This window comes from Chenopodium quinoa, unplaced genomic scaffold (genome assembly GCF_001683475.1).
Source record: "Chenopodium quinoa cultivar QQ74 unplaced genomic scaffold, ASM168347v1, whole genome shotgun sequence".
NCBI classification, from domain to species: Eukaryota; Viridiplantae; Streptophyta; class Magnoliopsida; order Caryophyllales; family Amaranthaceae; genus Chenopodium; species Chenopodium quinoa.
Genome location: NW_018743689.1, coordinates 527,478 through 552,007, shown reverse-complemented (window position 1 = coordinate 552,007; position 24,530 = coordinate 527,478).

The window sequence follows — 24,530 nt, the reverse complement described above, 5'->3', positions numbered from 1 at the left end:
GGTCGTTTGCTTGCGGCCGGCCGAGTGATGCAAAGAAGCTTGAGACCCCCTGGTCTCCCAGCCAAGTCTTGAGTTGAGGCGTCTCAAATTGAGGACCATTGTCAAAAACCATAGACATGGGCACCCCAAAACGAGTGATTATATTCCTCCAAATGAAGGAAATGACATCTTTACTCTTGATGTTTTTTACTGCCTCCGCCTCTACCCACTTGGTAAATTAATCCACAACCACCAATATATAGCGCTTGCCGCCTGGTGCAGTCGTATATGGCCCTAGAATGTCCATGCCCCATTTGGCAAAGGGTATTGGGCTGTGGATGGACGTCAGGTCTGTACCCGGACGATGGATGAGCTTGCCAATCTTTTGGCACTTGTCACATTTTTTCACCATTTCCATGGCATCCGGTTCCAGGGTTGGCCAGAAGTAAAGCCGCCTGGCCTTGGCCGCGAGGGATCTGCCGCCTATATGGGAGGCGCAGAATCCCGAATGCAACTCTTCGAGGACTTCCTTACCCTTTTCAGGGGTAACACACTTCAACTGGGGTTTCAAAAAGCCAGCCCTGAAGAGTTCTCCTAGTCGTAACTCAAAGTTAGTTGCTCGTTTTTTTAGAACAGCCGCCTCCTGTGGTGAGCCAGGGAGCGTGTCGTCTGCAAGATAGGCCCGGATGCTGTCCATCCAGGTTGAGCTTTGGTCAAGAATTCCAATGGGGTCTTCATCAGATATACTTCTTTTTTCCATGACCTCCCAGAAAACTGACCGAGGCGTTTCACAGGAGGCGGATGATGCCAACTTGAATAGAGCATCCGCCTGATTGTTTGAAGACCTGGGCACTTGAGTTAGATGAAATTCTTCAAGTGACCCAACTTCACTCTTGACCGCCTGCAAATATTTTATCATGGTCGGATATGTGGCCTCGTACGTTCCATTAACCTGTAGTACGACCAGTTGAGAATCAAAGCAGGCAGATATCTTCTTTGCCCCTGCCGCCTTGCAGTACCGGATGCCGGCCAGCAGGGCCTCATACTCGGCCTCATTGTTAGAGACCTGAAACTTGAACTGTAGTGCGTATTCGTACTTATCTCCTTCAGGAGACTGACAGATAATCCCCGCACCACAACCGTTCACAGTGGAGCTCCAATCCACATACACTTTCCAAACCTGGTCTGTATTGTCCGGAACAACCGGCCTTGTCATTTCAACAATAAAGTCGGCAAATGCTTTCCCCTTTATTGCTTTCCTGGGTTCATAAGTGATTTCCAATCCTTGCATTTCAATCGCCCATTTGAGCATTCGTCTAGAAGACTCAAAGGTTGTGAGTGGCCGCTTGATCGGCTAGTCAGTATAGACCACTACCGCATGTGCCAAGAAGTAGGGTTTCAATTTCTTGACGGCCATGTAAAGAGCGAGACCAAATTTTTCAACCATGGGGTACCGATGCTCAGCGTTCCTGAGAACATGGCTGATGAAATAGACCGGGAGCTGAGTGTCGTCTCTTTCAGCTAAGAGAACAGCGCTGTGGGCATGATCGGAGACGGCCAAGTACATGAAGAGCGTCTCTTTGGGCAGAGGGCTAACAAGCCTCGGCAAAGAGTGCAAATGAGTCTTTAACTTTTGAAAGGCGGCCTCAGCGTTATCCCTCCATTCAAAGTTTGTCTTCTTTTTTATTACCTGGAAAAAGTAGAGGCACTTGTCGCCTGACCGACTGAGGAATCTCCCAAGGGCTGCCAGACAACCTGTTAATTTTTGCACTTCCTTCACAGTACAGGGCGACTGCATGTCAATCACCGCCTGTATTTTCTCAAGGTTGGCCTCTATTCCCCTTTGGTCAATAAAAAATCCGAGAAACTTCCCAGACTCAACACCAAAGACACACTTTTTTGGGTTAAGCATGACTTTGTGCCGCCTGAGTGTGGCGAATGTTTCTCGGAGGTCAGCATGGTGATCCGCCTGTTGTTTGGATTTGACTATCATGTCATCGATGTACGCCTCTACATTCCTTCCGATTTGATTAATGAAGACCGTATTAATCATTCGTTGGAAAGTAGCAGGCGCATTCTTCAAACCAAATGGCATCACTGTATAACAGAACAACCCCTGATCAGTGACGAATGCCGTCTTTTCTTGATCATTTTTCCACAGGGGGATCTGGTGGAAACCTGAATAGGCGTCCATGAAGTTCATCAGGGCATGTCGGCTCTTTAGTCGACAAGACTGTCGATCTTAGGCAATGGATAGTTATCCTTTGGAAATGCCTTGTTAAGGTCTGTGTAGTCAACACACATCCGCCAAGTTCCATTCGGCTTTTTTACTAACACAACGTTAGCCACCCACTCAGGGAAATTGTGCGGCCGAATGAACTTGGCGTCTAACAGCTTTTTTACTTCGGCAGCTGCCGCCTGACTTCTTTGTAAACAGTGAGTTAATTAATGAGAATTGGGAAGGCCCTTACCGGATTTATGAAGAAGTCAGAGACGGCATGGAAATTTTTTTGTAAACAGTGAGTCAATTAATGAGAATTCAGACTTTGTTTGCAAAATTGTTTTGTTGTTTTTTATTATGCACCTAGGTAATACTCAAACGGATTCTTCATTTAATTAACTAAGTTTGATACTTAGTAAAGGTTATAATTGCTTGACCGCCTGAGTAATACTCAGACGGATCCTTTGTTTATCTAACAAAATTGACACTTGGTATGATAATTGTTTGTTCGCCTGGGTAATACCCAGACGGACTCTTCGTTTAATTAACTAAGTTTGATACTTAGTGTAATCCAATAATTTCTTGTCCGTCTAGGTAACGCTCAGGTGGACTGTTTCTTTAACTAACTAAGTTCGACACTTAGCGTTAATTCACTTTTGTAATAACGCTCGGCCAATGGTCCGATTAAAAACTGGGCACAAAAACGCTTAGTGGCTATGCACCTGGTCTCAAACAAGACCAAAAGGCCAAAATGGCTGGATGGTTGCTTATATTATAAAATCGCCAGTCCCAACATGGAAAAAGGCGTCCGGCGATACTTCTCCGGGTGCAATCGTCGCAGAGAACAGACTATTCGTTGGTTCTACGTACCTACGCAGACGGCGAAAATTGAACGACCAAATTGGTCAACTCATAGCCGTCTGACTAGAATAATCTATTAAGAACGATTAAGTTACCGAATACCGGGTGCCCTGCGGCATCAGTTGGTCATCGGTTGAAGTTCTCACTTAGGTTATTTATTCCAAAGTTGCACTCACCCTCCCTATTGGGGCAGAAGATTGTGTAATGGCTATGAGTTAACCTTAGACGGAATACAACCGCCTTGGTAAGAAACTCAAAGCACCTGCTCTAAATGGCCGGCTGTGCACTTGGTTTGGGGCAATCACCATTGTGATTGATTGGCCTAAAAGCACTCCATACTTCTCCTAGTATCAAGTGTTTTCAAGCCAATCAATCAACTTGAAATAAAACCAACCACACAGCCGCTCAGGGGCAAGAGCACCCGGATTGCAAATTGTCGCATGCTTTTTTAAGTTAGGCAAAATGTTAAAGAATTGCAAACATACGCAAAATTCAAATTGAAAAATTCAAACACAAACATATATAAACACCGACTGAGTCAGAATACTTCATTAATATTAAAAATGGCACAAAGGCCAGAATAAGTGTTAGCTGGAATCACATCCGATGAAGAAACCAAAAATTAATTGTTGACCCAACCCCATGGTTGGTAAAGATACAAGATTACACGGCATGCAAGCCGGTAGAAAAAAATGGTTGGTGTTTTGGGTGAATAAATGATAAAACGTGCCCTCAAAAAGAGGGACATCTCCCTATTTATAAGGTCTTTGGGATTTGTGCCCCTGATTAGGTCACTGAACCCTAATCATTAATGGGCTGCGCCGCTTTGCGGCTTTCTCGGGATTTGGGCCTGAAGGCTGCCTTTTCCCCTTATTTTTTGGAGTGACACGTGTCAAGCAGAGATTGGTCCACTTTGGGCCATCCTGAGGCTGACACGTGTCATCCTCTGATTGGACCACGTGGCGGGGTAAAATTACCCTAAACATTTTCCCCTCACAGATGTGACGTGGCACGCCACGTGGCATCTATGACAAGTGTCACGTTCCGATTGGCGGTAATTTTACGGAAATGCCCCCGTATTTACCCTCTATATATAGCCCCCGTATTTACCCTCTATATATAGCCGTTTACCCTCATAATTTTGGTACGTTTACAAAACGTTTTCTAGAGAGAGCTTTGAGAGAGCAGAAGTCATCCGTTTGATTCAGGCGCAAGCAAGAAAGCTCGTCCTCCAAAGACCCAGCCGGACCCGCCTAGTTTTAGATATCTCTTAAAAAGGTACCGTCTCTGCCTCTCTCAGCTCTTTTTCTTTTTTCACCGCTTGTACGTATTTCTTGCAATAAATGGATGCATCACCAACATACACGGCACAGCCTAGGTTAGAGTCCAGCCGGTCACTAGGGACGGCTGAGTCTAGGACTGGGAGTGCCGCCTCGGGGTGTTGGGACCACCCTTTGCCTCGGATTCCGACCAGTTACGTGTCTGTGCAGGACACAATGGCTCGGATAAAGCAGACGGCGACTGATCCAAATTACAAGAGCGAAGGCTCAGGCGGCCAAACGCCTGAGGGAGAAACGTCCGGTCAAGGTGACCAAACGGCTCTGGAGAAATCCCCTCCGCGCGCCCCTTCAACCCCAGCTGACTCTTTCTTGGAAGAGTGCGACCAAGGCGGCGACGAGGCCGCCTCTGCCCCCTTGAATCAAAGTGAGGAGGAGACGGAGAGCGACAGCTCCGCCTCTACCTCTGAGAGTAGTGACGATTTACCCCCGCTTCCGGATAGCGAGGAGGAAGAAAGGAAAAAGTGGAACGAGAAGGATGATCCCTTCAACATCCACGTCTCCTTCAAGGACCGGATCCAAATAGGAGAAAACTTTAATAATTTTACTAAAATGCACCCGCTTGGAGACAGGTACAGGATCCGGGTGCCGCCTGAGAATGGCACCGTCGCCTGGGAGGACGGTCAGGAAAACGCCAACAGCTATTTCGGCTGTTACGAGGTGGCGTTCAAGGCTGGTCTCCGCTTTCCCCTTCACCAGGCGGTGAAGGCAATTTTGAGAGGCTACGGCCTCGGAGTCTGGCAACTTACCCCAACTCTTGGACAAACATTCTGGGTTATGTTGCCGCCTGCGAGTTTCAAGGGCTTAACCCCGGCTGGGAGGCTTTTGCTAGCATGCATTATCTTAGCAGAAGCCTAGGCTGCTGGAGGGCGTGGTACACTCTAACCACGCAGCCCCAATATATGATGACCTTGGACAAGGTCTCGAAATTCGACGGCTGGAAGCACAGGTTCTTCCTGATGTCAGCTCCAACCAGACGGGAGAATTATGAATTCCGTCTGTACAATAAGAAGCCCGACTTGTTGGGCCGGAAGTGTGCTCTTCCCCGGGTTCCAGAGGAAGACTTTGACAAGATCATTGAGGCAGACTTTTTTGGCCTCACAGACGCGACCTTGTCAACCGGGGAGACAATAAAGGTCCCCAAGAACTGGATCCCCAAGAGCACCTGGTTCAGGGACGAGTGCTTCCTAGCCGCCTGCGGGCTAGGGCACATGTTTTCCAAACGTATGCGCCCACGTTTATATCCGTCTGCAGTATTTTTTTATCGAAATTGTTTTATGATAGACCAATTTCCTTCTTTTTGCAGAAGAAGCATTAAACATGTTGCAGACGAAGAAAACCCCAAAGCGATCCTCTGCTGTCATCCGCAAGGCGCTTGCGGAGAAGGCTGCGGCTGAGGTCAAAGCCAAGGTAACAAACGCCTGACCCTTTCAGAAGTTGATCTTTTAATATTATTTTTCCCGGATGCTAACCTTAACTTTAGTTATTTTTGCAGGGAGGAGAGGTTGGAAAGTCGTTTGAGAAGAAACTCAAACGGGCTAGGGAGGAGACCCCTGCCGTTCTCAACAAAATCAAGAAATCCACCTCTGCATCAACTCCTGGCGCCTCAGTCGGGCATGAGCAGATGCGGATAGCGGGGCGACTCGAGAAGAGAGGCGGCAGCGTGTGCCTTGATCTTGTCAACCCCTTATCAGCAGCCGCGGGGTTTACCACGCCTGCAACCGGTTCCCGCTTGGCTGGCTATGAAGGTAAGAACCCTTTTGAATCCCCGCTTGAGCTGGGGTGGCCTTTGCGGGTGAAATCCCACTCTCAACAGACGTCATCTTCAGACGGCCGGCAACAAATAGGTGCTACCTTAGTTTCGCACTTATCACGTATTGATTGTGGTGCAGATCAATCTCCCCGCTGCCCAGACGTCCAGAACCACGCCAAGGCCATGCTGGAAGCCGTTTAGAAGAGGGATAAAGATAGTATCCCTGGGATAGAGACGTTCAATCTTGAACGCATTCTATCTCTTCTGGCTGAGGTAAGAACCTTGTCAGTTCAATTTTATTTTTCCCAAGTGTTTTATCCCGCCTGCAATACTCACACCGCTTGCTTTTCTGCAGGCTATGCTGCGGGTGGACGGGCTCAAACGTCCTTATTCCCGCAAACGGGAAGAGGTAAAAAGGGCCAAGAAGTCCTCCATAGACGCTGACAATATTGCTTTGCACTCAACTATCGTAAATGAACTTGAAACTAAAGCAATCATTATGACACAGGCGTTTAGAATCCAGCAGCTGGAGTCAGATCTGGAGGCGGCCAAGCAGCAGGCTACTAAGAGAGCCAAAAAGGCTGATGAGGCGCTCAAGAAGGCCCAAACGGACCTTTGCAATCTTCAGGGTGTTTCTGAAGAGAACACCAATCTGAAGACCAAGGTTCAAAAACTGGAGAAAGAGGCTGCTCAGGCTCAGATAAACTTTGCAGCAACCTTGGAGGCGGAGCAAAACCGTCTAGTTGCTGAGAGTGACGCTGATAATGACGCCCGGATGAAGATCGCCTGGGAAACCCTGTACCCGGACGCGGATTATGGTGTCTGGGCACTGGCTCACATGTACGCCGAGGACGTGGTGTACCTGAGGGAGAAGGGTGACCTAGAGCCTGAATCCTTCGACGCCTGGGTTAATGCCAACAATGAGCCCCTCGTACCTCAGCTACCTGGTCCGGGTGAAGCACAGGAGATACCCTCAGATGATGAGGAGGAGTCGCCTGCAGGCCAGAAGTGATTTTTCAGCGGCAATATGCCAATCTCTGTTTTTTGTCATTTTATTCAGCGGCAGTATGCCAAAACATGTTTTTCCGGCCTCATGCCGAGTAAATTTGTATTTACCGGCTGAGGAGCCGGGTCAATTAACAATTTATTTTTCTCCCGGACGGGGTCTGGTTAACATTTTAATTCACTACAACCGTTTGGTTGGGTGGTCTTTATGAAATGCACCGACTGAGTCGTTTTGATCATTTTTCATTTTTCATTTTTGCCTAACTTATCAAAAGCATGCGGCGATTTTTCATTTTTGCCTAACTATTCAATAGTCCGGCTGTCCTTGCCCCTGGACGGCTGTGTGGTTGGTTTCAAGTGGAGTTGGTTGATTGACTTGAAAACGTCTGATGCTGTAAAGATCATGATATGTTTGCAAGTCAATCAATCACAATAGTTATTGCCCCAAACCAAGTGCACAGCCGTACACCAACAGGCATTCCAGTCACTACCTAAACGGTGCTTATCCGTCTTGGTAGAGATTTCATAGCCATTGCACGACTCCTTTGCCCCAATTGAGGTAGGAATTGCAATTTTGGAATAACCAAGTGAGATCTTCAGCCGATGACCGACTGATGCCCCAGGTCATTCGGTATTCGGCAACTTGATCATTCTTCACAGGTCATTTTGGTCAGACGGCTATGAGTTCACCAATTTGGTCGTTCAATTTTTGCCGTCTGCATGGGTACGTAGAACCGACAAATAGTTTTTTCTCTGCGACGATTGCACCCGGAGGGGTGTCGCCGGATGCCTTTGTCCATGTTAGGACAGGCGATTTTATAAAATGAGCAACCATCCGGCCATTTTAGCCTCTGGTCTTGTTTGAGACCGGTTGTATAGCCACTAAACGTTTTTGTGCTTAGTTTTTAGTCAAAGTATTGAATTTACACTAAGTATCGAACTTAGTTTTTTAAACAAACGAGTCTGTCTGGGTATTACCCAGACGGACAGGCAAATATTTGATCATACTAAGTATCAAACTTAGTTAGGTAAATGAAGGATCCGTCTGAGTATTACCCAGGCAGATAATCAGGCAATTGAATAAACAAGTATCAAACTTTAATAAACAAGGGATCCGAGTATTACCCAGGCGGTCCAACAAATGTAACCTTTACTAAGTGTAAAACTTAGCTAGGTAAAAGAAGAATCCGCCTGGGTATTACCCGCATGGATAATCAAACAATAACTCAATTTTGCAAACAAAGTCTGAATCTTCATTAATTGACTCACTGTTTACAAAAAGTTTACAATCTCAGAAGTAGTACTTTTTTAGATTGTCTATATTCCAAGTTCTAGGCAGACGCCTGCCGTCGGGAGTTTCCAGGCGGTAGGTGTCATCCCTTACTTCTTCATAGATCCGGTAGGGGCCTTCCCAATTTGGGGTTAGCTTCCCCAACTCATTGGCCCTACCGGTTGCCTCCATTTTTCGTAACACTAAGTCGTCAACTTTCAAAGGACGCTTGTGTACTTTTTTGTTGTAGGCTCTCTTCATTCTCAGACGGTAAATCTCATGACTCAAAGCGGCATTGCCCCTCCAATGCCAAGCGCATTGCTTCCCAATTTGCCTCTTCATCATATAGCATGACTCTGAGGGTCGGCTCGTAATGTTCGATGGGAAAGACGGCTTCAGCACCGTAAACCATGAGAAATAGGGTTTCACCGGTTGCCCCCTTTGCTGTTGTCCGGATGGCCCATAGGACATGGATTAACTCTTCTGCCCATAAGCCAGCGGCTCTTTCTATTTTCTTCTTAATGCCGTCTGAGATGAGTTTATTGAAGGCTTCAACTTGGCCGTTTGCTTGGGGTCGGCTAACGGATGCAAAATAGCTTGAGATCCCCTGATTTCCCAACCAAGTTTTTAGCTGAGGCATCTCAAACTGAGGACCATTATCAAACACCATAGACATAGGTACCCTATACCGGGTGATAATGTTTTTCCAGTTGAAGGAAATCACGTCTGAGGTTTTGATGTTTTTAACCGCCTCAGCTTCTACCCACTTGGTGAAATAATCCACAGCAACCAAGATGTAGCGCTTTCCGCCTGGAGCAGACGTGTAAGTACCTAGGATGTTCGTGCCCCATTTTGCAAACGGGATTGGGCTGTGGATGGCCGTCAGATCAGTAGCCGGACGGTGAATGAGTTTGCCAAATTTTTGGCACTTGTCACATTTCTTTACCAACTCCCTGGCGTCTCCCTCAAGGGTGGGCCAAAAATAATGTCGTCTGGCTCTGACGGCTAGGGACTTGCCGCCTATGTGAGAGGCGCAGAATCCCGAGTGCAAGTCTTCAAGAGCTTCTTTCCCCTTTTCTGGGGTGACACACTTCAACAAAGGCTTCAGAAACCCCGCCTTGAAGAGCTCTCCATTTTTCAACTCGAATCTTGCCGCTCGTTTTTTCAGGACGGCTGCCTCCTGTGGCGAATCAGGAAGTGTGACGTCTCAAAGATAGGCCCGGATACCATCCATCCAGGTGGAGCTTCGGTCCAGAATTCCAATGGGATCCTCATAGATGCTTCTCTTTTCAAGAACTTCCCAGAAGACTGTCCGAGGCATATCATGGCAGGCGGAAGACGCCAGTTTTTGACAATGCATCCGCCTGATTGTTTTCCGACCTAGGCACTTGACTCAGCCGGAATTCTTCAAGTGCCTTGGTCTCTTCTTAGACTGCCTGAAGATATTTAATCATAGCCGGATTAGTAACCTCGTAGCTTCACTCATACTAGCTAACAACCAATGGAGAATCAGAGTAGGCGTCAATTTTCATGGCCCCTGCCGCCTTACACATGCGAATGCCGGCTAGCAGGGCTTCATATTTCGCCTCATTGTTAGAGGCCTGAAATTTGAAGCGCAGTGCATACTCAAATCTGTCCTCTTCAGGAGACTCGTAAATTACGCCTGCACCACAGCCGTTCTTTGTAGAGCTCCCGTCTACATACACTTTCCAAACCTGATCAAGATTATCCGGAGCCACTGGACGAGTCATTTCAACAATGAAGTCGGCAAACGCCTGACCTTTATCTGCCTTTCTTGGTTCATAAGTGACTTCAAGAGTTTGCATTTCAATAGCCCATCTCAACATTCTCCCGGATGAGTCCAAGGTAGACATTGGTCGCTTGAGTGGCTGGTCGGTGTAAATCACTACCGGATGTGCCAGAAAGTAGGGCTTCAATTTTTTGAAAGCCATATATAGAGCAAGGCCAAATTTTTCAACCATGGGATACCGGAGTTCAGCATTTTTAAGAACATGGCTAATGAAGTAAATCGGAAGCTGCACGCCGTCTTGCTCAGCAAGGAGAACGGCACTAAGGGCATGATCTGAGACAGCTAAGTACATGTACAACGTCTCCCTAGGTAAAGGACTGACCAACCTAGGTAGAGAATGTAAATGCTCTTTCAACCTCTGGAATGCCGTCTCAGCATCATCCCCCCATTCAAATCTGGTCTTCTTCTTGAGTGCTTGGAAGAAGTAGAGGCACTTGTCGCCTGACCGGCTGAGGAACCTCCCCAGGGCGGCCAGACAGCCGGTGAGTCTCTGCACTTCCTTGACAGAACGGGGTGACTTCATTCTATCACCGCTTGTATCTTTTCAGAGTTAGCCTCTATCCCCCTTTGATCAATCAGGAATCCGAGAAACTTCCCAGACTCAACACCAAAGACGCATTTCTTAGGATTTAACATAACCTTATGCCGCCTGAGGGTGGTGAATGTTTCTCGGAGATCAGCAAGGTGATCCGTTTGGAGCTTGGATTTAACTATCATATCATCAATGTACGCCTCCACATTCCTCCCAATCTGATTAATGAGGACCGTATTAATCATCCGTTGGAAAGTGGCAGGCGCATTTTTCAAGCCAAACGACATCACAGTATAACAGAATCACCCCTGATCAGTGACGAAGGCCGTCTTCTCTTGATCTTTCTTCCACAGGGGTATTTTATGGAAGCCGGAGTAGGCATCCATGAAGCTCATCAAGGCGTGACCTGCTGTAGAATCGACCAGACTGTCGATCTTTGGAAGTGGGTAAGTTTCCTTTGGACACGCCTTGTTGAGGTTTGTGTAATCAACACACATGCGCCAAGTCCCATTCGGTTTCTTAACTAGGACCACATTGGCCACCCAGTCTAGAAAATTACAAGGCTGGATGAACCTGGCGTCTAGCAGCTTTTTGACTTCGGCAGCTGCCGCCTGACTTCTTTCCTCACCGTGGTTTCTTTTCTTTTGCCGGATGGGCTTCTTTTTAGGATCCACGGCGAGCTTGTGGACAACAAGATCCGGGCTGACGCCTGGCATCTCTTCTACTTCAAAGGCAAAAATGTCTTTGAATTCCTTCAACATAAGGTGCAATTCTGCACCCAAAGTAGCATGAGCAACCGTCCCAACCTTTACAGTACGTTCCTGACGGTTGTCATCCAGAACGAGATCAATGCTTTCACCAGCCGGTTGGGGACGGAGCTCATCTGACCGTTCACCGGTCAGTGATTGCTATTTTTTCTCCTTCTTCACCTCAACCAGCAGAGATGCCTTTCTTTTCTTTCCGGTTGCTAGTGGGGCAGGTGCTGGATCGGCATCCTTGCCATTTTCAAGGTCAATTGGTTCCTGACCGCCTGGTGCCACAGTGTCCCTGACGGCTGAGAGATAGCACTCCCGGGCCGTCTTCTGATCCCCATTTAAGAAACCAACAGAGCCGTCATCCCTCTCATATTTGATGAGCATCAGAGACGGGATGATTACTGCCTTGGCTACGTTGAGGGTTGGCCGGCCAAGGATAATGTTGTAGGCGGTCAACTCCTCAACGACCAAGAATCTGACGACAATATGTCGTCCCTGGCCTTTCTCTCCCAGCCGGATGGGCAAGTCAATTCTTCCGGCTGGGTAGACCATCCCACCCCCAAAACCAACCAAGGGGTGGGTGACCGGATGCATGCTGCTGACATTGTATTTTAGCTTTTGCAGGCACCGGAGGCTGATGATGTCTGATGAGCTACCGGTGTCAATAAGGATCCGTCTAACCAGCTGGTTGGCAACCATACATTCAATGACAACCGGGTCATCATGCGGACGGCGGACGCTGCGCCTATCATTCTCTGTAATCAAGACGTCTGGGAAGGAGGTGCTTGCATACGCCTTCTCATCATCATCCTTGTCCATCTTTCGAAGATGGCTCTTGGTGCCCCAGATGGTAGGGCCACCACAGGAGAACCCGCCTGCTATTGTGTAGACCGGCTCCTTGTCAGTATCCGAGCTACTAGCAGGCTGGGGGTAGTCTTGGAGGACTGACCCTTGCTTTTCTTTTTTGCCCCGGCTGGGGACTTTGGAATGTAGGACTTCAACAGCCCTTTGTCAGACAGACGGTCCAACGCCCGCTGAAGAGTGAAGCAGTCGTTGGTATCATGGCCGACCTCCTCATGGAACTGACAGAATTTATTTTTGTTCCATGACTGGAAAGAACTCTTCATAGGATTCGGCTTCTCAATGAACATTCGGTCCTTTACCTCCATGAGGATGGAGTTGCAGTCTTTGTTAAACTCGTACTTTGGGATGTACGGTTTAAACTCTTTCTTTTTCTTCTAAGACGGCTGGTCAGAATCATTAACCGCCCAGATTTCTTTTCTTTTCTTGCTCTCTTCTTTATTTTTGGCCGGCTAAGCAGACCGGCTGTCTTTCGGTTTGTCAGACTTCTTGGAGTCCGACTGGTTACCAGGCGAGCAGAGGTCAGTAGCTTGAAAGCCCTTTTTTTGACTAGGTCGAACTTAAAATTCGACCCGTCTCTCAGACCCTTGAAGAAGTCTGTAAAAGCTACCTCGTCAGATAGTCCTTCAATCTGAATTCTGATCAGATTGAACCGCCTGACATAGGAGCGCAGCCCTTCTCTCTTTCCCTACTTAACAGTGCTCAAATCAAGGCTTGTTTTCTTAGCAGGGATGTTCATTGAGAAGTTGGAAGCAAACAGGAAGGCGAGCTTCCTGAAGCTATCGATGGATCCGGCCGGCAAGTTGCCAAACCATTGTTGGGCAATGCCCTTCAATGTAGCCAGGAAGCACCGACACCAAGTGGCATCATCCAACCCCTGCAGATACATGAGGTTGGTGTAAGCCATGAGGTGGACTTCCGGGTTGGTGGTACCATCATAGGTACCAACCAACACATTCTTAACCTTGGCCGGCTAGGCCGCCTCGATTATCTCCCGGGTGAACGCAGAAGGTTTTTCACCCAGGCACAGCAGACGAAGCTGCCATTCCAATGGCTGGACATTTGGATATGCCGCCTGACCTCCAAAGAGGGTCGGCTGCATGAAATGAGGGGGATACTGGCCGTAGACCTGAGTAGGCACATACGGTACAGCTCCAATCATATGAGGGCCAGAATGGACGGTATTACCGCCTGTCTGACTCTCATGCAAGGAAGATGCATTCCCGGCAGAGGTATTGTTAAAGCTGTCAGGAAAGTTCAACGTAGAAGCCAACTCAGACAGCTGCTGATTTCTCTTCCGGTTGATGATCTCCTAGGCATCAAGAGATGACTTCTTACTTCTCACCGGCTGTTGAGTCCGGCGGGAGTTATTGTTATTCCCCTTGGGAAGAAGAATTTTGGACCAATCAATGGTCCTGGCTGCCTTCTCCTTTGGATGAGGAGTGGGCTGCCGATCTTTAACTGACTTCCCCTTTTCCAGAGGAGTCTTCTTAGCCGACTAACCTCTACTTGGGCCAGCCCGGCTCTGGGTGATCAGTTCTTTAATTTCACCCTTTAAACTTGTCATGAATCTCACAATGGTCCTGGCTGCCTTCTCCTTTGGATGAGGAGTGGGCTGCCGATCTTTAACTGACTTCCCCTTTTCCAGAGGAGTCTTCTTAGCCGACTAACCTCTACTTGGGCCAGCCCGGCTCTGGGTGATCAGTTCTTTAATTTCACCCTTTAAACTTGTCATGAATCTCATGAGCTCGTCTCGGGTGACAGGCGCTGATCCAGCTGCCGTTTGGGTTTCCCCTTCCGGCTGCCCAGGGGGTCTACTTGCACCCGCCTGGGAGGCACCCCGCTCCAGAGTCTCTCTGGGTCGGATGCGCTTGATTCTGAGAGAGTCGTCTTCGTCTGTAAAGGTTTTGACTTGAAGATCTTCATCCTCCTGGTCTGTAAAGACTTCTGGGTCTTTGCCCAGACGGTTAGGAGGTGGTACTAACTCTTAAACCATCTTCAAGGTACTCTCCCCACAGACGGCGCCAAATGTTTTGGGTGTTTTTATCCCTCGCGAGAGTTACAACACGAAGACTGATCCGGGGGGAGCTGTACCTGCAAAACAAACGGAGACACCAGTTGGGTGGTGCTCCGCCTTTGACGCACAAGTTAGAAACTTGAAGGGAGAAAAGGTGCGGAAATTTAGGTAGGGATCTTCTCGGTTTCCAAGCTTAGGATGTCTCTTTCAAAGAATAAATGTGTAATAAATGATAAAACGTGCCCTCAAAAAGAGGGACATCTCCCTATTTATAGGGTCTTTGGGATTTGTGCCCCTGATTAGGTCACTGAACCCTAATCATTGGTGGGTTGCGCCGCTTTGCGGCTTTCTCGGGATTTGGGCCAGAAGGCCGCCTTTTCCCCTTATTTTCTGGAGTGACACGTGTCAAGCAGAGATTGGTCCACGTGGCAGGGTAAAATTACCCTAAACAGTTGGCATACTGCCGTAGAAGTTCGGGAGGCCCGCCTAAGGCTGAGGTGGATGCTGCTTCTCCGGCTGAGTCTGGATGGTTTGGCCTTCGTCATGCTCATCCGCCACCGGCTCCTCGTTATCAGAGACGTCATATCCCTGCTCAGCAGCCCAATCTTTGAAGCGAGGCGGTGAGGCATCACCCAGTAGCTGGGCATCTTACACCTCAGTGGCGTAATCATACCTTAGCTTATAAACCTCAAAATCTTTGTCAGGGTAGAGGAGGCTCCAAGTGATCTTCAGCCGGGCCAAGTTATCGCGCTCATTCTCCTCCGTCAGCCGTTTTTGCTCTTGGGCAAGCTCGTGCGACTGCTTGTTTCGCAGATTGACAAGCTCAACCCCCAGGCGGGAAACGTCTGCTCGGAGTTGGGCATTTTCCTTATCAGCATCTTCTAATGCCTTGAGGTCTTACTTGGCATCCTTCAGTTTCTTATCAAGGTCATCAGCCCGGCTGTTAGCTTCGTCGTTCACAGCCGTCAAACTCCGGATCAGCTCCTCCTGTTTCAACTCTACTGCTTTAATCTTTAAATCACACATATAATTTGCATATTCAGCAGAGTTGAGGTTTTCAAGGGCCCTCCGTTTGGAGTCATTTATCTCTTCTTGTTTCCGCCTGAAGGGGCCCCGGAGGCCATCCACTCTCAGCATCACCTGAGAAAAGAGCAACCGGATTATGAGTTACTTAGTAGAATTAAAGGTAAAAGACATCAAGGTTGTGGGATTCTTTACCTCAGCCAGTTAACCCATTATCCGGTCAAAGTCCACTACCTGCAGATCAGGTGTGGAGTTCTTCTCTGACCGGGTGAAGGTCCTCACCATCCGTTTTGCAAAGCCCATAAGATCCGGCTCGTCAAAAATCAGATCTGCATCAAAAGTAATGTTTAGGGTATTTTTACCCTAGACACGTGGACCAATGAGAGTTCGCCACGTGTCGAGCTCAGGATGGCCCATGTGGGTCAACATCCTCTTGACACTTGGCGCCCTCAGATATGTTTCTGAAATAACGTCTTTCAAAGGCCCAGACTCTTAGGAGCGCCGTAAAACGGCGCAGCCCACTAACTCTAGGTTTAGTGACCTAGGTAGGGGCACATTTTCCAACGACCCTATAAATAGGGAGATATTTCCCCATTTTGGGGACACATTCAATCATTTATTACACCCTTATTCTCTTACATCAGAGAAAGACCTAAGCTTGGAATCCAAGTAGATACCCACCTAATTTCCGTTCTTTTTATTCCGTTTCAAGTTACTAACTTGACCGTCGGAGGCGGAGCACCACCCAACCGGTGTCTCCGTTTGTTTTGCAGGTACAGCTCACTGCGGATCAGTCTTCGTGTTGTAACTCTCCCAAGGGACAAAAACACCCAAAACATTTGGCGCCGTCTGTGGGGAGAGTACCTCAAAGCTGGTTCAAGAGTCTGTACCACCCCCTAACCGTCTGGGCGAAGATCCAGAAGTCTTTACAGACCATGAGGAGGATGAAGATCCTCAGGTCGAAACCTCCACAGCCGAAGATGGCTCTCTCAAAGTCAAGCACATCCGGTCCAGAGAGACTCTGGAGCGGGGCGCCTCCCAGGCGGGTCCGAGCAGACCCACTGGGCAGCCGGAAGGGACAACCCAAACGGCAACTGGATCAGCCCCTATCACCCGAGACGGACTCATGAGGTTCATGACGAGTTTCAAGGGTGAAATCACAGAGCTGATCACCAAGAGCCGGGCTGGTCCAAGTAAAGGCCAGTCGGCGAAGAAGACTCCTCCAGAGAAGGGGAAGTCAGTCAGAAACCGGCAGCCCACTCCCCACCCAAAGGAGAAGGCAGTCGGGACCATTGATTGGTCAAAAATTCTCCTCCCTGGGAGGAACACCAACAACACTCGCCGGCCTCAGCAGCCGCTGAGAAGCAAAAAATCAACTATTGATGCCCAGGAGATCATCAACCGGAAGAGAAATCAATCGTTGTCTGAGTCGGCTTCAACGTCAAACTTTCCAGACAGCTTCAACAACATTTCTGCAGGGAGTGCACCCTCCTTGCATGAGAGTCAGACATGCTATAATACCGTCTATTCTGGCCCTCATATGATTGGAGGTGTCCCATATGTGCCTACTCAGGCTTACGGGCAGTATCCTCCTCACTTCATGCAGTCGGCCTTCTTTGGGGGTCAGGCGGCATACCCAAATGTCCAGCCAACGGACTGGCAGCTTCGGCTCCTGCGCCTGGGTGAACAACCTTCTGCGTTCACTCGGGAGATAACCGAGGCGGCTCAGCCGGCCAAGGTTAAGAATGTGTTGGTCGGTACCTATGATGGTACCACCAATCCGGAAGACCACCTCATGGCTTACACCAACCTCATGTATCTGCAGGGGTTGGATGATGCCACTTGGTGTCGATGCTTCCCGGCTACATTGAAGGGCATTGCCCAACAATGGTTTGGCAACCTGCCAGCCGGGTCCATAGACAGCTTCAGGAAGCTTGCCTTCCAGTTTGCCTCCAACTTCTCAATGAACATCCCTGCTAAGAAAACAAGCCTTGATTTGAGCACTGTTAAGCAGGGAGAGAGATAAGGGTTGCGCTCATATGTCAAGCGGTTCAACCTGATCAGAATTCAGATTCAGGGGCTGTTTGATAAGGTAGCTTTTACAGACTTTTTTAAGGGTCTGAAAGACGGGTCGACCTTTAAGTTCGACCTTGTCAGAAAAGGGGCTTTCACCCTACATGCGGCCCTGAGGGAGGCGAAAAGCTATATTCAAGCTACCGACCTCTGCTCGCCTGGTAGCCAGTCAGACTCTAAGAAGTCTGACAAGCAGAAAGACAACTGGGCAGACGACAAAAAAGAAAGAAGAGAACAAGAAGAGAAAAGAAGTCTGGGCGGTTAGTGACCCTGACCAGCGTCCCAAAAGAAGAAGAAAGAATTTAAACTGTACGTCCCCAAGTACGAGTTTAACAAGGACTGCAACTCTATCCTCATGGAGATAAAGGACCGGCTGTCCCTTGAGAAGCCGAATCCAATGAAAAGTTCCGTTCAATCCAGGAACAAAAATAAATTTTGTCAATACCATGAGGAAGTTGTCCATTACACCAACGACTGCTTCAGCCTACAACGGACGTTGGACCGTCTGGCTGACAAGGGGATGCTGAAGTCCTATATTTCTAAGTCCCCGGCCGGGGCAAAAAAAAAAACAAGGGTCAGTCCTCCAAGACTACCCCCCAGCCTGCCAGTAGTTCGGATACCGACAGGGAGCCGGTCTACACTATAGCAGGCGGGTTTTCATGTGGTGGTCCTACCATCAGGGGCACCAAGAGCCATCTTCGAAAGATGGACAAATATGATGATGAGCAGGCGGAAGCCATCTCCTCCTTCCCAAACGTCTTGATCACTGAGAAGGACAGGGGCAGCGTCCGCCGCCCGCATGATGACCCGGTGGTCATTGAATGTAAGGTTGCCAACCAGCTGGTTGGACGAATCCTTATTGACACCGGCAGCTCATCAGACATCATCAGCCTTCGGTGCCTGAAGAAGCTGAAATACAATATCAGCAGCATGCATCCGGTAACCCACCCCTTGGTTGGTTTTGGGGGTGGGATGGTCTACCCAGCCGGAAGGATCGACTTACCCATCCGGCTGGGAGAGAAGGGCCAAGGGCGACATATTGTCGTCAGGTTCTTGGTCGTTGAGGAGTTGACCGCCTACAACATCATCCTTGGCAGGCCAACCCTCAATGTAGCCAAAGCGGTAATCATCCCATCTCTCATGCTCAACAAGTATGAGAAGGATAATGGCACTGTTGGTTTCCTGAATGGGGATCAGAAGACGGCTCGGGAGTGCTACCTCTCAGCCGTCAGGGACACTGTAACCTCAGGCATCCAGGAACCAATATACCTTGACAATGTCAAGGATGCCGATCCAGCACCTGCCCCACCAGCAGCCGGCAAGAAAAGAAAGGCACCTCTGCTGGTGGAGGTGAAGAAGGAGAAAAAATAGCAATCACTGACTGGTGAGCGGTCAGATGAGCTCCGTCCCCAACCGGCTGGCAAAAGCATTAATCTCGTTCTAGATGACAGCCGTCCAGAACGTACTGTTAAGGTTGGGACGGTTTCTCATGCTACTTTGGGTGAAAACTTGCACCTCCTGCTGAAGGAATTCAAAGACATCTTTGCCTTTGAAGTGGAAGAGATGCAGGGCGTCAGCCTGGATCTCGTTGTCCACAAACTCGCCGTGGATCCCAAAAAGAAGCCCATCAGGCAAAAGAAAAGAAACCACGGCGAGGAAAGAAGTCAGGCGGCAGCTGCCTGCCGTAGTCAAAAAGCTGCTAGATCTCCTTGTAATTTTCCCGACTGGGTGGCCAATGTGGTCCTTGTGAAGAAACCGAATGGGACCTGGCGCATGTGTGTTGATTACACAGACCTCAACAAGGCGTGTCCAAAGCACAGTTACCCGCTTCCAAAGATCGACAGTCTGGTCGACTCTACAGCCGGTCACGCCTTGTTGAGTTTTATGGATGCCTACTCCGGCTTCCATCAGATACCCCTATGGAAGAAAGATCAAGAAAAGATGGCCTTCGTCACTGATCAGGGGCTATTATGTTACACGGTGATGTCGTTTGGCTTGAAAAATGTGTCGGCTACATTCCAACGGATGATTAACACTGTCTTTGTTAATCAAATTGGGAGGCATACATTGATGACATGATAGTCAAATCCAAACAGCAGACGGATCACCTTGCTGATCTTCGAGAAACCTTAACCACACTCAGGCGGCATAAGGTCATGTTAAATCCTAAGAAATGCGTCTTTGGTGTTGAGTCTGGGAAGTTTCTCGGATTCCTGATTGATCAAAGGGGGATAGAGGCTAACCCTGAGAAGATACAGGCGGTGATTGACATGAAGTCACCCCGCACTATCAAGGAAGCATAGAGACTAGCCGGTTGCCTGGCTGCTCTGGGGAGATTCCTCAGCCGGTCAGGTGACAAATGCCTTTACTTCTTCCAAGCAATCAGGAAGAAAACCAGATTTGAATGGGGGGATGAGGCTGAGGCGGCCTTTCAACGGCTGAAAGAACACCTCCACTCTTTGCCAAGACTTGTTAGTCCATTACCTAGGGAGGTGTTATACATGTACTTAGCTGTCTCAGATCATGCCCTCAGCGCCGTTCTCCTTGCTGAGAGAGACAGTGTTCAGCTTCCGGTCTATTTCATTAGCCATGTCTTAAAAAATGCTGAGCTCCGGTACCCCATGGTAGAAAAATTTGGCCTTGCTCTATATATGGCTTTTAAGAAATTGAAGCCATACTTCCTGGCTCATCCGGTGGTAATCTACACCGACCAGTTCCTCAAACGGCCAATGTCTACCCTGGAGTCATCCGGAAGAATGTTGAAATGGGCTATTGAAATGCAAAGTCTTGAAATCACTTTCGAACCTAGAAAAGCAGTGAAAGGTCAAGCGTTTGCCGACTTCATTGTTGAAATGACCCGACCGGTGCAACCGGATAATCTTGACCAGGTTTGGAAAGTGTATGTAGACGGAAGCTCAACAAAGAACGGCTGTGGTGCAGGAATTATATATGAGTCCCCAACAGGGGGAAAATTTTGAATATGCACTGCGGTTTAAGTTTCAAGCCTCAAATAATGAGGCGGAATATGAAGCCCTGCTAGCTGGAATCCGCATGTGTAAGGCGGCAGGGGCAACATTGATTGACGCCTATTCTGATTCACAGTTGGTCGTTAGCCAGTATGAAGGAACATATGAGGCAACCCATCCGGCTATGATCAAATATCTTCAGGCAGTCAAGGAAAAGACTGGGGAACTTAAGGAATTCCGTCTGAATCAAGTGCCCAGGTCAGATAACAACCAGGCGGATGCCTTGTCCAAATTGGCTTCATCCGCCTGCTGTGATACTCCTCGGTCGGTCTTTTGGGAAGTTCTTGAAAAAAGAAGCATACATTAAGAGCCCATTGGAACCTTAGACCGAAGCTCCACTTGGATGGATGTCATCCGGGCTTATCTTTCAGACGGCACGCTCCCTGATTCACCACAGGAAGCAGCCGTCCTGAAAAAGCGAGCTGCAAGCTTCGAGTTGAAAAATGGAGAACTCTTCAAAGCAGGATTTCTTAAACCCCTGTTGAAGTGTGTCACCCCAAAAAAGGGGAAGGAAGTTCTCGAAGACTTGCACTCGGGATTCTACGCCTCTCATATAGGCGGCAGGTCCCTAGCCGTCAGAGCCAGACGACATTACTTTTGGCCCACTCTTGAGGCAGACGCCAAGGAGTTGGTGAAGAAATGTGACAAGTGCCAAAAATTTGGCAAACTCATTCACCGACCGGCTACTGATCTGACGGCCATCCACAGCCCAATTCCGTTTGCAAAATGGGGAATGGACATTCTAGTTCCTTACACGCCTGCTCCAGGCGGAAAGCGCTACATCTTGGTGGCTGTGGATTACTTCACCAAGTGGGTGGAGGCTGAGGCGGTCAAAAACATCAAGACCTCAGACGTAATTTCCTTCATTTGGAAGAACATTATCACCCGGTACGGAGTACTTATGTCTACGGTGTTTGATAATGGTCCTCAGTTTGAGACGCTGACAGGCGGTGTTTTAGGTCGTTACTAAGACACCTCTATCAAATGATATTTGTAGTCCTAAACATGCAACTAAAAGAGCATAGAGGCAAGTCAAGGGTCGAACACAGGGAAACGATTAAGCACTGCTATCTATCTCCTAAAGTTAATCTAGTTCGGTCAAGGAAAATAGTGGATGAATTAATGACTAAAGAGTATGTCAAATTAGTTAAAATAAATGCTAGGGGTAGGGGTCGAACGTGCTATGAAGTCAAAGGAGCTAGGCTTAGGGAAGTAGGTTTACATGCAAACCAAGCAACTCATACAAGGCAAAGTCAAGAGTACTCTCTAATCACCTATCGGGATTAAGAGCTTTCCTAGTTAACATGCACTTACACTATCGTCATAAGGCATGCAATACTAAGGTTAGACAATAATCAATCACCCAATGACTATTCCTAAATCACACTATCGTCATGATTTAATTCAAGTAACTCAACCACAACATACATATGGCCATAAACATGGAGTAGCCAAAAAGTATAGGCGCAAGGAAGATTTAATTGCAAGTATTCAAAACTAGCCTAGCCTATCATACATCAAATTCAAAGCATGTCTCCACCAAACCCCTAGCAATAAGAAAACTACTCACAATCCATAACCCTAACTACAACTACACTAATCAACAAAGTAATTAAGAAATTAATGAGAGAGATGATAATTTCACCAATTAAACCAACAAAGATGGGAACTTTAAGCATATAACAAAAGAATAAAAAGAAGAATACCAATAGTTTCATTCAATACCAAGTGAGATGACAAACACCAATAGAGTTCCAAAATGCTTCCTCAAAATACCCAAAGTAGCTAAAATTGATAAATTGAAGATCTACACTAAGATCTATGGAAGAATTTCCAATACAAGAAAGCTAAAATCTATGCTAAGAATGTTCCTCTAAAGAGTATGCTAAAAGTTTCAATATGTGAATAATGAATGCTGCCTTCTCTCTCCTCTTCTCTGCTTTTTAAATCTGATTTCAGGTTGCGGACCGCAGCAGACAGGCGCGCCCGCGCTGCACAACGGCGCGTCCGCGCGCTAGATGGTGACGCGGCCACTCCTCAAGAAGCGCGCCCGCTCAAAAATGGGTGTCACAGGATTGGGCCAGCTCAGCGCGCGCCCACGCCAGGAAGTCGCTCGCCCGCGCCCAAGGTGGCGCGCCCGCGCCTATAGTTGCGCTTGCTCCAAACTGCTGGTTCAATGCTTCGATCCTTACTCTTGCTCCTTGTCAATTTGAACCGCAATCAATCTGCAATTACAAAATAGGAAGGCGAAGCGTAATACAACAAAGAGGGAGGGGAGCAAAGCCTACCTAAACCAAATAAAAACACATTACGCAACACATAGGTAGACTGCTTAAATTAGGCAAAACATAACAAAAGCACACTAGGATGAACCGAATTATTGCTAAAACTACTAGAAAGAACTACCCTAGGAGTGACATAAATATCACTCATCAGACGCCTCAGCTAAAAACTTGGTTGGGAGATCAGGGAATCTCAAGCTATTTTGCATCTATTGGCCGGCCCCAAGCAAACGGCCAAGTTGAAGCCTTCAACAAACTCATCTCAGACGGCATTAAAAAGAAAATAGAAAGAGCCGGTGGCTTATGGGCAGAAGAATTAATCCATGTCCTATGGGCCATCCGGACAACAGCGAAGGGGGCAAGCGGAGAGACCTCATTTCTTATGGTATATGGTGCTGAAGCCGTTTTGCCCATTGAGCATTATGAGCCGACTCTCAGAGTTATGCTCTATGATGAAGAGGCAAATTGGGAGGCCATGCGGCTGGCATTGGACTCCCTCCCGGAGCGTAGGGGCAATGCTGTCCTGCACCATGAGATATACCGTCTGAGGATGACCAGAGCCTATAACAAGAGAGTGCACAAACGTCCTCTTAAAGTGGATGACTTTGTGTTACGGAAAATGGAGGCAACCGGTAGGGCCAATGAGCTGGGAAAGTTAACTCCCAATTGGGAAGGCCCCTACCGGATTTATGAAGAAGTAAAGGATGGCGCCTACCGCCTGGAAACCCCAGACGGAAGGCGTCTGCCTAGAAATTGGAATGTAGACAATCTAAAAAAGTACTACTTCTAAGATTGTAAACTTTTTGTAAACAGTAAGTCTATTAATGAAGATTCAGACTTTTTTTGCAAAATCGAGTTATTACTTAATTATCCATCCGGGTAATACCCAGGCGGATTTTTCTTTTCCTAACTAAGTTTGACACTTAGTAAAGGTTACGTCTGTTAGACCGCCTGGGTAATACTCGGATCCCTTTTTCATTTAAATTTAATACTTTGTTTATTCAACTGGTTGATCATCCGCCTGGGTAATACCCAGACGGACCCGCTTGTTTAAAAAAACTAAAGTTTGATACTTAGTGAAAACTAAAACTGACTAAAAATTAAGCACAAAAATGTTTAGTGGCTATACAACCGGTCTCAAACAAGACCTGAGGCTAAAAAGCCGAATGGTTGCTCATTTTATAAAATCGCCTGTCCCAACATGGACAAAAGTGTCCGGCGACACCCCTCCGGGTGCAATCGTCGCAGAGAACAGACTATTTGTCGGTTCTATAAACCAATGCAGACGGCAAAAATTGAACGACCAAATTGGCCAACTCATAGCCGTCTGACCAAAATAGCCTATGAAGAGCGAACAAGTTTCCAGATAGTGGATGCCCATAAGCATCAGTCGGTCATTGGTAGAAATTCTTACTTGGGTTATTTATTCCAAAGTTGCACTCACTTCCCCTATTAGGGCACAGGTTTGTGTAACGGCTACGCGTTAACCCCAGACGGAATTTAACCGCCTGGGTAAGAAGCTCAAAACACCTGTTTTTATGGTCGGCTGTGCACTTGGTTTAGGGCAATCACCATTGTGATTGATTGGCCTAAAAACACTCCATACTTCTCCAAGTATCAAGTGTTTTCAAGCCAATCAATCAACCTGGATCTAAACCAACCGCACAGCCGCCCAGGGGCAAGAGCACCCAAGTTGCAAATGGTCGCATGCTTTTTTTTTAAGTT